Source organism: Bactrocera oleae, chromosome 5, assembly GCF_042242935.1.
Source record: "Bactrocera oleae isolate idBacOlea1 chromosome 5, idBacOlea1, whole genome shotgun sequence".
NCBI lineage: Eukaryota > Metazoa > Arthropoda > Insecta > Diptera > Tephritidae > Bactrocera > Bactrocera oleae.
Genome location: NC_091539.1, coordinates 60,840,007 through 60,852,009, shown reverse-complemented (window position 1 = coordinate 60,852,009; position 12,003 = coordinate 60,840,007). Strand labels below are relative to the sequence as shown.

Sequence of the window (12,003 nt, the reverse complement as noted above, 5' to 3'; positions counted from 1 at the left end):
GCGTTTGTTCGTGTTCTCGTCTGCTGTGTTGCCACATGCTTTCACTTTGTTGTTGTCTGAGTATAAACTATATCTGCTGCTGCATTTTTGTTATACGCGCTGCAAAATTTTTCAACCTTCAACTTCCTCCTCGGTTCACAAGTACATCCAATTTCTTTTGTACACTTTTTTTCTCGTTTTATTTTCTACTTCTTCGCTCATTTCCTTGGCTTTCGTTGCCATTTCCATCCTTAGTTTTTCCCATGGATTTGGCTTTGGCAGTCACCAATTTTTTAAGTTATTTGCATAGCGTGCGCTAAATTTAATTCATTCGTGAAGTTTGCAGCTTCTTTTTCGGCTTCTTTGGCACACGTAGACACTTCTACAAGCCAGCTTGCTGTTCTTATTTTTTTTCTGTGCCAATTGACGTGGCATTCTTTTTTCAAACGCGCTTCATTCCTAGTCAAATTTTTTGTTGTTTATATATAAAAATATTTTTTTTTTGGTAGTTGTTTGCTGTACGTGCTGTCAGCCGCCTTAAAGTATGCAAGCGAAATTTTCGCGCAATAAAGACTTCCACATGTCGTAAAATACACGCAGCCAGACAGTCAAATGATGTACACATGTATGCTTCTACGCGTTACATCAACGCACACATACATACATTTACCATATATATAGCGGTATATCTGCGCTGCCGAGCGGAATCACACGCGCGCCTTATCCTCGTTTGTATGCTTACATACGCCTGTTGTCATTCTTTTCACTGCTTTACTGCCACTTTTGAGCATCTTTAGCATTTTCCGCACACTTTTGCGCACCTCCCGCATCGGCTTCCCGCTCGCTGAAGCAATGAAAATAAATTTCTACTTGCACACTTTGCCTTGCCACTGATTTGAACGTGTTGTTTTAAAGCTTCGACACCGTCACCGCATTTACTGTGCTCTCGACTGCCGCGATATTGTTGCTTCTCTGACAGCCCTTTTTCCATTACTGTGGATATTTTTGATTTTTTTGTTATTTCTTTACACGTAAGAGTTAAGTTGATCAGTTCTTACACATATGCGCGTGCGTTTGTACGTATGTGTTACTGCACTTATGTAAGCCTTTGTCGGTGCTGTTATATCGTTTGTTATTTTCAAGAAATGAAGGCAATAATGCTTTACGCCATTCGCACGCTCATTCCGATGTGCTGGCCATAACTTGGCTGCACTTATTTTTATTTTCTGTCCTTTTTGGTTTTTCTTCCTCTTTTAACGGTGTTCTTTACATGTGTCCTTCTTAAATTGTTTGGTCCTGTTCATATACTTTTGACAAATTATTTCCAGGAACTTTGAAATCACTTTATATTTTTTTTATCGAAACATCAGCTGTTTTAAAGAGATTTAAAATTTACTCGTAAATGATCATAAATAAATGTAGAAACCCAGATGAGGTTAGAAAAATAATTATAACAAAAATTTTAGTCACGATTAATGATTTTCATATAATTTCATTTAATTGTGATACCAGCGTTGTTTCCACTGCCAGCATTCTGTTTAGCAAAAACTTAATATAAATATTATTGTCCTAAAAATCTATCCCTTGGAAGATTCTCAAAACTATCTAACTTCCAAAATTTGGAAATAACATTTGATACCATAGTTAAAAGAAAAACGAAAATATACAAAAAAAAATAGACTACGTCAATACAAATCTTTATTATCGCCTTCAATATATGCCTCTGAGCCAATACAAGCATGCCAATGCTTAATCCAATTTTCTATAAACTTTTTATAAGCCTTAGCTGGAATAGCCTTCAGTGCCTTCAGCGAATTGTAGTTTTTTCGATTTCGGTTTACTTTTGAAGCGCCACTCATGATGAATTTGATGATTGTGCCGTAGTCAGCTACGTTTTCAAGCATTTCTTGTGAGATCTCTGCTCTCTCGTTGCTCAATTATTTCCCATAGCAAAAATCGCTAGACAATTCCTTGGCATCTTAAACAAATTGCTGCTAAACATATACTAATTGTAGAGATTAAGCTTGACAGGAACATAAAAGAATTATCGATTCGGTTTGCGCGTAGTTTAAATAGATCATCCAGGTTATATTTGATCAAATGATAGATCACCCTAGTATTTGAAGATGCAAAATAGAATTGATCGAACATTAGGATGTCCGAATATCTGCACAAACGGATATAAACCAAGTACACACTTTTTTCATCATTATCGACGGGAATTTCTTACGAATAATATTTATGACATATATATATTTTAATCAATAAAATAATGAGGCAAAACACTACAGTAATTCCAGACAAAAAGTCTTTAAAGTCCACAGTTATCATAATCATACTAGTACATATATTCGAAAACCACATTAAGGGTTTCTAAAAATTTTAAAATTCGAATACTCAAGCTTTTTGTTAGTAATTTTTCATAAACTTAATCTCATCTTATATAATAAGTTCTTTTTTTTTTGCTTAATTCTACAGTTACTCACCTTTTAGTTCTTCACTTAAGTCGTTACGGCGCTTAAAAATAAAAGTACATAGTTTTAAAAGTGTGGCAAACCTGTTCAAAAAAAGGTTTGTGAAATATTATATAATCTGGCAATATTTTTCATAAAATGTTCTTAAGTGTGGCAACCCTATCAATTAACAACTGCATTGTGTTTTAAATTTGGTAGTATATTTGTACAAATTTTTATTACATTTCTTTAATTAGTTAGTTAAAGTTAGTATTCTATAGTTGAAAATATTTTTCCATATATTTGGCAACTCTACTTGCAAATATATTTTCTACATTACAGTTACGGTTACACATTCCACTTTCCACACTTTGTACTTTATCTCTCCCGAGTTCAGGAGAATGAATATGTGCTGACTTTTACGGAATTTTTTCTACGTAAGAACGTGCTGAAATTCTATACCAAAAGTTTAAAAAAATAATAATCCCGCTTTTTAATAAATAATAATTTATCTTACTCAATACTTTCACATATGAATTCAAATATTTTTTGTTTTTCCATTATATTCTTCAAAATTTATATTCAACACCAATCAAAAACGGAACTTTCAGAGTTAACAGCTCATTTCGGATATTTACAGCATTTCTACTCCCCCGTTCACTGTTGATTCGCTGCTGTATTATCACATTGGGGGTCGGCGTTATCGCCACCATTATCAGCCAGACATTATCGTTATTACACACATATTTGGCGAGAATGGCGAAATTCATATAAAACTCAAATGATTATGCTCGTTTAAATGCTTATTTCGCCGACTCCAACCATTCGCTATTTAAAAGTCGCTCATATAAACATATACCAACACATATGATTACTACAACCACGCAAGCACACACACATAGAGTCCTGCGTTCATGAATATTTGACGCATAAAGTGAAATGAAGTGCATCGTAAATATTTACGATAATTTTAACGATTTTCAAAATCTTTTGTAGAACTCTCATGTTTTTCTTTTTGGTTTTTTGGTTTTTTGATTTTTGTCAAAAAGAAAATGTGTTTGTTGCAGTCTAAATGAGTATGTGTTTGTACTAAAGCATGCACACACGCAAGCATATAGACTCGTTAGTGTATGGACCACTCTTAATACTACTATTTGTTTGCGCTTTATAACCCAGTTCCGTTTCGGTCTGTTTGCCATCTATTTGTCCTATGTATGAGTCTTCTAAAGAGCTTTAACTGTTTGTTAGAGATACTTAAATATGCTTGCGTGTGTGCTCTGTAGCCAGTGGACGAGCATAGCGTTCCTAAAAATTAATGACATGTTGAAATTCCGCATCTTTAAACTTCAACAATAGCCATTTATAGTGTTCTTTAAAAGTCAATGTTCATTTTATAGTATTGTCTACCATTTGCGATTTCATCAACACGAAATTGTGTGTAAATATGTAAGTTGTTAGCATCATATATGTTCTTTAAATATATGTAGGGAATTTATCGTAAAAATATACTTGAAGTCAGCATATTTTGCGTTTGACGAATATCAACCTTGCAAAGAAACCGCAGCTGGCTTATTTCTAAGTCAATATCGCCAAATTCGTAACAGTTCGCGATAGATTAAAAATGAAGGAAGTTGCGCCAGTGAAACTCTAATGTGTCTGCAAAACCTAATTATAGGGTTTTTTTAACCGACGAACAAGGTATAATGACAACCTGAAGATCAAACATATTCATATTCGATATTTAGGAGCCAGAGAAAGACCTGAACCGATCTTGCTTATATTTTGACATATTGTCATATTTGAAGCGATAATATCCAAAGATTTTATCGTACTTTTAGTAGTACGAATAGAGCTATAGTAGTATAGCTATGTAGTAATGCTATTTGTATGCTATTATAAATTAGACGTGATAATTTTTTGAGGTGTCCCATACTTTTTATAACCATTAAAACTATTTTTTGCTCCAAAGTACGCCTTAACAAATTTTCATATTTCGAACTTTTTATTTGCCTACATTTAGGCTGATATTACATAGAGCAAAAGTGAATTTCAAGCCTCGTTAGCATGTGTAGTGAATGTTACACTGTCTACTGTTACGCTAGCAACTTTACTACGTTATTTATTTATTTTTATTTATTACTAAAGCAGTGTCAAGCAGTGTCAGGTGGCAGCACCTGTTAGCCACTTTTAAAAGCCGCAAAGTTGTGATAAACACCCAAAAAAATTAGGTAAACATATTAGCGGCATCACAAGGCAGACATCTGGTGCCTAAAAAAATAATATGCAGTAGGAGACAATGTGCCAGCTGTCAGACTTTTTAAATTTCATCCAAGCCCTGCTCTTTCTTCTTCATGGGCTTTGATTGTTTTCGCATTCGCTTGATTGCATTTAATGCTATTTATTTACTTTTCGCCGTTTTACGCTTCATTCATTCATTCATTTCTCTATATTATTTATTTATAGCAATTTGTCTTATCCTAAGCGGCTTAAGTGTTTTGGGGACTTTACGGAGACAAAGTTTATTCCTAAAATTTATTTACAGGTATTTAACTTAACAAATATTTGCTTTTTAATTTTCGCGTTGCTTTTGCTTTTTTTTTTTTGTTTTTTTGTGTTTTGACTACGGTCTCACCAATTATATACAGTTTTCTGTGCTGCGCTTCAAAAGCGGCAGAAATTCATATTACCATAGTATCGTCCCGTTATTTATCACGAAGGTAGTTTTTTAGTAATTTAAAAATGTTGCCTACCTTTAGGCAGGAAGTCACAAAATAAAAGAAGACACTCCATTTTTAAAGAAGGTTATGAAAGCCGCACAGTTTTGATAGGTTCTTATTCTATTTGTGTCGAAATTCTGTGGTATCAATAATTTTTTACAAAATACCGTAATACTAGATGAATTAGGGTATTCTCAAATAGTTGCTTACTACTTAAAAATTATTTTTTTCTTCGAAAAATTATTTTTTCAGAAAAGTAAAAAATTGCCTACCTTTTGGCTAGCAGTCATAAAATGAAGGGAGAGACTTTGTTTATGAAAAAGATCATGAAAGCTGCACAGTTTTGAATGGTTCTTCTTCTATTTGTGTATACAATCTATGAAATCAATATTTTTTGTCAGAATAAAGTAAATCTAGACTATTTTCGTGTAATTACTCAAGCTTATTTTTTTCGGTATTTCGTGTACGTGAATGTCTACTTTGAAAAATCACTTCACAAAAATCCATCAATTGCTAGAAGTTGGCTTTAAACTGCTTCATCCTTCTACTTTTCTGCTTAAAAATTATTTTCCTATAGCACGCTCTAAATTAATCGCTTCCAATCAGAGTAGCCTTAACCCTTCCCGACCTAACGATTTATGCATGGAAAAACTTTGCTTTTTCAAATGGCAGGCATTACACGAGAAAACTTTTTAAATTATTGATTACTAACATGACAACATTTGTAAAAGTCCAAACAAATGCCCGCGTACATTTGAATATGTAATATACAACTACAACAACACAAACACATGCAAACAAAAAACGCAGCGTTGCAAAGCAATAAATTCTGCCTTTTTGTTGTACTTCGAAAATGTTTAGAATTTCAGTCACAGATTCAACATCTATCTTCGATGCTTAACTCTTTTTCTCGCAGCACCAAAAATAATAAAAAAGTGAGTCAAATAAGTGAAAAAAGTTTAAAGTCAAACAGTGGTGCGTAGACACACACACACACACACAAACATGAATTTGAAGTCACTCACAAAATTTTTATTTTATTTTCACACGCGCACTTAACTCAGATCCTAGGCTAAGCCAGTATAAATTGCTCCAGTTTACGGCAAAAAAGGCAGCAAATACAACAAACAAACAAACAACAATATTTCAAATGTAAAAATAAAGCAAATTTCAAAAAATTTTCAAAGAAGCTGTAAAAAGCGCAAAAGCGCGCAAGTAAGGCGACAAGTTTCGCCAATATTGTAAAATGTGGAAAAAATGCGCAACATAAAATATATGTAGATATGTAGTAAGCGTGTTGGGTCTCTGTGTCACTTGGTGGCATAAAATAAATTTTCAAAATCATTATGTATGCAGAAGAGCGCGATGGCAATAAATTCATATAAAACGACAGCTGTATTAGAAAATGAAAGTAGGAAAGCAACGCCGACGGACGGAAGGAGACGGTGTGGCGAAAAAGTTACGGCACTCAAAAGAAGACGGTTTATATACCCACATATATACTTATAAATATATACATACTTAAGTATAGAAATGCATAGTATGCGTCTTCTTACGCCTTTAGAAAAAAAAATTGTCGAAATGTGGCACTTACATAATGCATATGTGTGTGTGTAAATATATGCACACATGTATGCTCGTGTGTCTGCTGCGTTATACGAACTTTTGGTTACAACGCTTTTTGTTAATTACATGACGTACTTAAGTACTTATGCGTATCTGTATGTATTATGTATTATTAAGGCTAGACTATTATTCCTTAAATGTTTATGCATATACTTGCATGCTTATGTACTTACATACTTATTCAATTACTTAAGTGCATATATTCTTTCTTAAACGTGTGATTACATAATGTACTTACTTACTTAAACACTAATGAACTGGGTGGCTTAAGCAACTTTATTTTCCCTCATATTAAATGCACCTTTTTTTATTCTGCAAAATTTTCAAATATTTAATTAAAAACAAGAAAAAAACGTCAAGTTCGGCTGCTTCGAAGCTATAATAATCTTCACATCTCCATTTTTTATAGCATAAAGGGGTATAAAAAGATCTTAAGCTTAATTATAATAGGTTAGTTTGAAAGCTTTAAGCTATAGTGATCCGATCTGAATAATTTTTTTGCATCTTGCACCGCTGTCTTGGACAATAATATATGACAAATTTCGTGAAAATATCTTGCCAAATATTGAAGTTTTTCGTACAAGGACTTGATTTTGATCGGTCAGTTGTATGGCAGCCGTAAACTATAGTGGTTCGATCTGTACAATATGTTTGGATATTATAGCGATGCTTTGAGTAATAACCTGTGTCAAATTTCGTGAAGGTACTTCATTAAATAAAAAAGTTTTCCATACAAGGACTAGAGCATTATCGTTGAGTTTGTATGGCAGCTATATGCCATAGTTTTCCGATATCGGCGGTTGCGACAAATAATTATTGGTGGGAAATAGACGTGTATACAATTCCAGATCGATATTTTTAAAAAAACTGAGAGACTACTTTGCATATATACAAACGGACAGACACTTACGTATATACACTTTATAGGAGACCCTATATATATACAAGTATTATATATTCCTTTTGGGCGTTACTAATTTCGTGACAAAATACCTCGTGGAAATATACCTCGTTTAGGGTATAATTCGACAGTTGCTTCATAAAATCTTCAGAAAATGGCGCTTTCGTTGTGAGATTCCGCCAGAAATCTGATATCATATATATGAATCTTTGACCTTTTTCATTGTTTTAAAATTCCTTACTGACTTTATTTATTGTTTGAATAAGATTTAGGAGTAAGGTTGGAACTCTCTGTGTTCTCGTGTCCCCTTGCGTTCTGTTTGCGAAATCTTTTGCTTAGGGTGGAGCGTAGGCGGTCTCTTCAATTACTTGCTTTTGGCAAGGTTAATGTTGACATAATGATTGCAGTCTGGACACCGTGTTTTTGGTATGCATGCAGTTAGAATAAAAAATTTTTTGGACCCAAATTCTCAATATTCTATGGTAGAAGGTGAGGTGGAAACATCTAAACATTATCGTCTTCACTATTTAGCTTTCGCTAGACTTAAGTTTAAGCATCTCGATTCTCATACCTTCTACGAATTGGCTGGAATTGATATTAATCGTCACGACAAATTTGTGATAGACTCAATGCGCGTTGTCGATATGTGAATGATATAGTAGTTAGGTGCTCTGGGCATCACAACGAACATAGTTTCCAGCTGACTATTGGCCAAGGATCCACGAATATTAGCCTGATTACATAACCTGATCCTAACCTATGTTTAGAGAATTGTATTGTATAAAAATACTTATAAACAGACTGCCATTCCAAAACCGTCTACTGAGGAATTTTTGATAAAAGTAAATTATGTAATAATATCTTACCGATGAGTTCATAATAATAGCAATCACCAGACGATTTCTATATTGAGAGAGTAAAACAAAGCTTCCTGGGTTTTTATCTATCTCAATTTTAAGAAGATTAGCCTAACAAAGGTCAAATATATAGCCTAAACCAAGAATTCACTCGTTCTCCCTGCGTTTATGGTCAATGTTGAAATCTGTACCATGGAAGTTGGAACAAAATGAAATGCTCGGCATAACGATGGGATTAAAAAATTAATTGTTTTCTTTTTACAGAATGGGCAAAGAGGGGACACAAAAAGCGTCGAACACTAGGACTATACTCTGTTAAGTTGTTTTCAGTTAAAGTTTCCTGGGATATAAGCCTAAATTTTCGAGCTCCTTTTGGCCATTATTAAGAATATTTGCTTGAGCCATTTACGGTAGCAATCGAATCGAATAATGAAATGAATGCAGCATTTTTAAATTCAGTCACTTGTAAGCAACTTAGAAATAAAGAGGCCTTTATCATTACAAGTCCTGCTAAGTTTAACATTACATGTTTCAATCATATTATATATATATTAAGGTATATGGTTCAAATATTAGTAAAAAAGGTATGTGACATGAATAAAATTTGAGTTTCTTAAATATATTGCATACTTTTAGGCAATTTTTTTCCATACATTTTTTTACATAAAATTTTGATAAAAACATGTTTTCCGAATATTGTAAGCAAATTTGCGCTAACTAAATATATTGTTTGAAAACTATACTACCAATGCAAAATGAGGCGATGGAAAGAAAGAACGTGATTACAAAAACAAAAATTCGCATTCATGCAAAGAATCAATTTTTCATCGCACACTAATTGAGGTAATTTCAGCGACACAATACGAAACAAATAAGCATTCGAGTAATCCATTATTGTGTCTTCACACGTACAATTGTAAGTGCTTCAGTGGCAATGACGCATGCCAAGCATATGTATGCGCATAGCAGAGCAAATGTCATGGCATTTTATTGCAACTTAAATTTTATAGACACACTACTTGAGCGAATTGTCGCCATATTTGCCAACATAAAGCGGCAAAAGTGTGAAGTAAAAAAGTAATGAACGACTGCAGCACTGAAAAAATATTTGCAACAAAAAAATCGCTTTGAGTCAAGGCAAAAATCGGCAGCTAATGTGCAAAGCGAAAAAACAAACGAATGTGTAAAGAAAAAGAGTTGCCACCAATTCCAATATAGCGGCGTTGCCGCACTGATTTCCGGCTAAAAGAAGGAGCAAAAAGTGCACGCATGTCAAGTGCAGCAAGCTGGGTGAAAAAAATGTGAATACGCGTGCGCGCGACGACAAATGCCATCATCAGCGCTGACATTGACGCTGCATTTCAAATTACCAAAGTACGTGTTGCGTCAGAGAATGAGCTGTAAAGAAAATCAAAACAGCAAATGTGGAAAGTAATCCCAAGAAATGCCTATAAAAGAGGCAAAAGAGGCATTGCAGAAGGAAGACAATTGCTGCTGGTAGAGCCGAGCCGACGAGAAAACTCATTTGGTGCACTCAAGCGACGACTTCAATTGCAGCATAAACAACAGACAGACGTTGGCTCAGATAGGCGGAGCGATAAACACACAGTGAACGCGGCAAACGATTCCCATATAGTGGCAGCTAGACGAAATATTAGACAGAGAATGTGTGGGTCACAAAAGGGTTTCCTAGTAGTGTGTAGGTACAAGAGCCTCCACGGCAAGCAACGTGAACGCAATGAAGTGTAGAAGGCACAGATTTCATATATACACAACACTTTCTCACTGATAAAAATAGCGTGAATACAAAAAATGTGACATAGAAGCTTAAAGTAATGCAAAAACGAGACCCCGACGTGAGTACCCACACGTTCCCTGTCACTAAAAGCATTACACATAAGAGGATATGAAAGCACAAAAGTGTCGTTGATGAGTCGCGCTGCAGGACGTGTAAGCCGTGCTGTCTCTGCGTCGCGCTTGTGAAAACTGTTATTTTTCTTGAAGAGAAATAGGAGAATCGGAGAAGTCACAAAAACTGCAACAAGCAAAAGAACGTGCAACTTGTTCAGAAGGGAAAGTAAGGGGCATATGTGAAGAAAATAGTTGCGTGTGTGGCATGCGAAATGTAGCCGCGCATAGTTTTTCTTCGCGTGTGATAATGGAGGCGCAGAAAAAACGTCACATCAGAGGCGTTTTTTCAGAAGTAATAGTAAATTCCTAATAGTATAATCTTGTGAATGTGTCGACATTTTAGGTGTTGCACATAATGAGAAAGTTGTCAGTTCGTTCACGTTCGTTGAATATTTTGAGATGATGGAATTTAGAATATGTAAATTTATAAAAAATTTTGTAATACATTAATGATAGTGAGTTCATTCTTGCATATGATAACAGTTTAGTGCGATTCTTCTTTTTAAACGGTCTCATTGGGTTATCCTTCTCTCAAATGTCATATTTTCTTGTGTTAAGAAGTGAAGAGTAAAGTTAAACTAACCATTAATTTATTATTCTATCTCACGAAACCTGACCTTCTCTATATATCTGTCTCTATTTCTGTTTTTGTCTCTGTTTATGCCACTGCTATTGCCACTGTCACTGTATCCGTCTAAATCACGGTCTCTGTCTCTGACTGTTTCTGCCACTGTCACTGTCACTGTCACCGTCTATATCACTGTCTTTATCTCTGTCCCTATCTCTATTTCTATCTCTCTTTCCTCCTATATCTGCCATTACCGTAGTAAAAATTTCCTTTTATGCTATTATTGCCCTTTTTAATACCAGATCAGTTTCCAACTGATAGCTCAGCCAAATTATTCTCTTTTTGAAAGTGAATTCAATTTGAAGTTTCGATACTGGAACTGGTTCTCACTTAGACGAAAATTGATAACTTCAAATTACTAGAAGAAGAGTTGAGCATTGTATATAAGCTGAAAAGTCTGTTTCAGTCTTACATCAGGAACTGTTCCATTCTATGGCTTAAGCAATTTTCTATTACACATTTGTTAAAGAGTATATGTTTATTCTTGGAAATGCTATGGTGAAGAAATATGTGCCTTCGTCTATACAGACTTAGTTAAGTTTTAAGATGAGACAGTCAACGTCGGACGATCTATCATTCCTAGGTGCAATTGAAGCTCGTGGCTCATGTTGTTTTGTGTGGGCAAATCGAATATTTCTTTGCACTATTTCTTCTCCCACAGAATAAGGTAAGTTAAGGTTAGGTTAAAATCGCAGTAGAAATGTAAAATGCTTTGAGGCCGGTATAAAACCCATAAACATAATTCTAGATAATCTAAGACTACCATTTTGTTTTTCAGCCCACTTCCTATACTATGGTTGCTCGACTGACAGTAGATACTAAGGACGAGAATTTTTATCAAACCTAGACCTTGTAAGTTTTTACCCTAACAAAAGGGTATTTGGTTTTTATGAATAATACCAAGATTGGATAAAAATCCGCTATATATTTG

General features: G+C 34.4%; 1 protein-coding gene across 6 annotated transcripts in view; it reads left to right on the top strand.

The window, feature by feature from the left end:
• The window catches only part of Fur2 (furin-like protease 2), a 319,156-nt gene that overhangs the window by 215,013 nt on the left and 92,140 nt on the right, over positions 1-12,003 (top strand). Inside the window, exon 3 of one of the 6 annotated variants that reach the window (XM_070110815.1) lies at positions 4,896-4,974. The exons of the other annotated variants lie outside the window; for them this stretch is intronic. The gene's annotated coding sequence lies outside the window, so the exon portion shown is untranslated. The remainder of the gene's footprint in view (positions 1-4,895; positions 4,975-12,003) is intronic. 6 annotated transcript variants of the gene reach the window in all.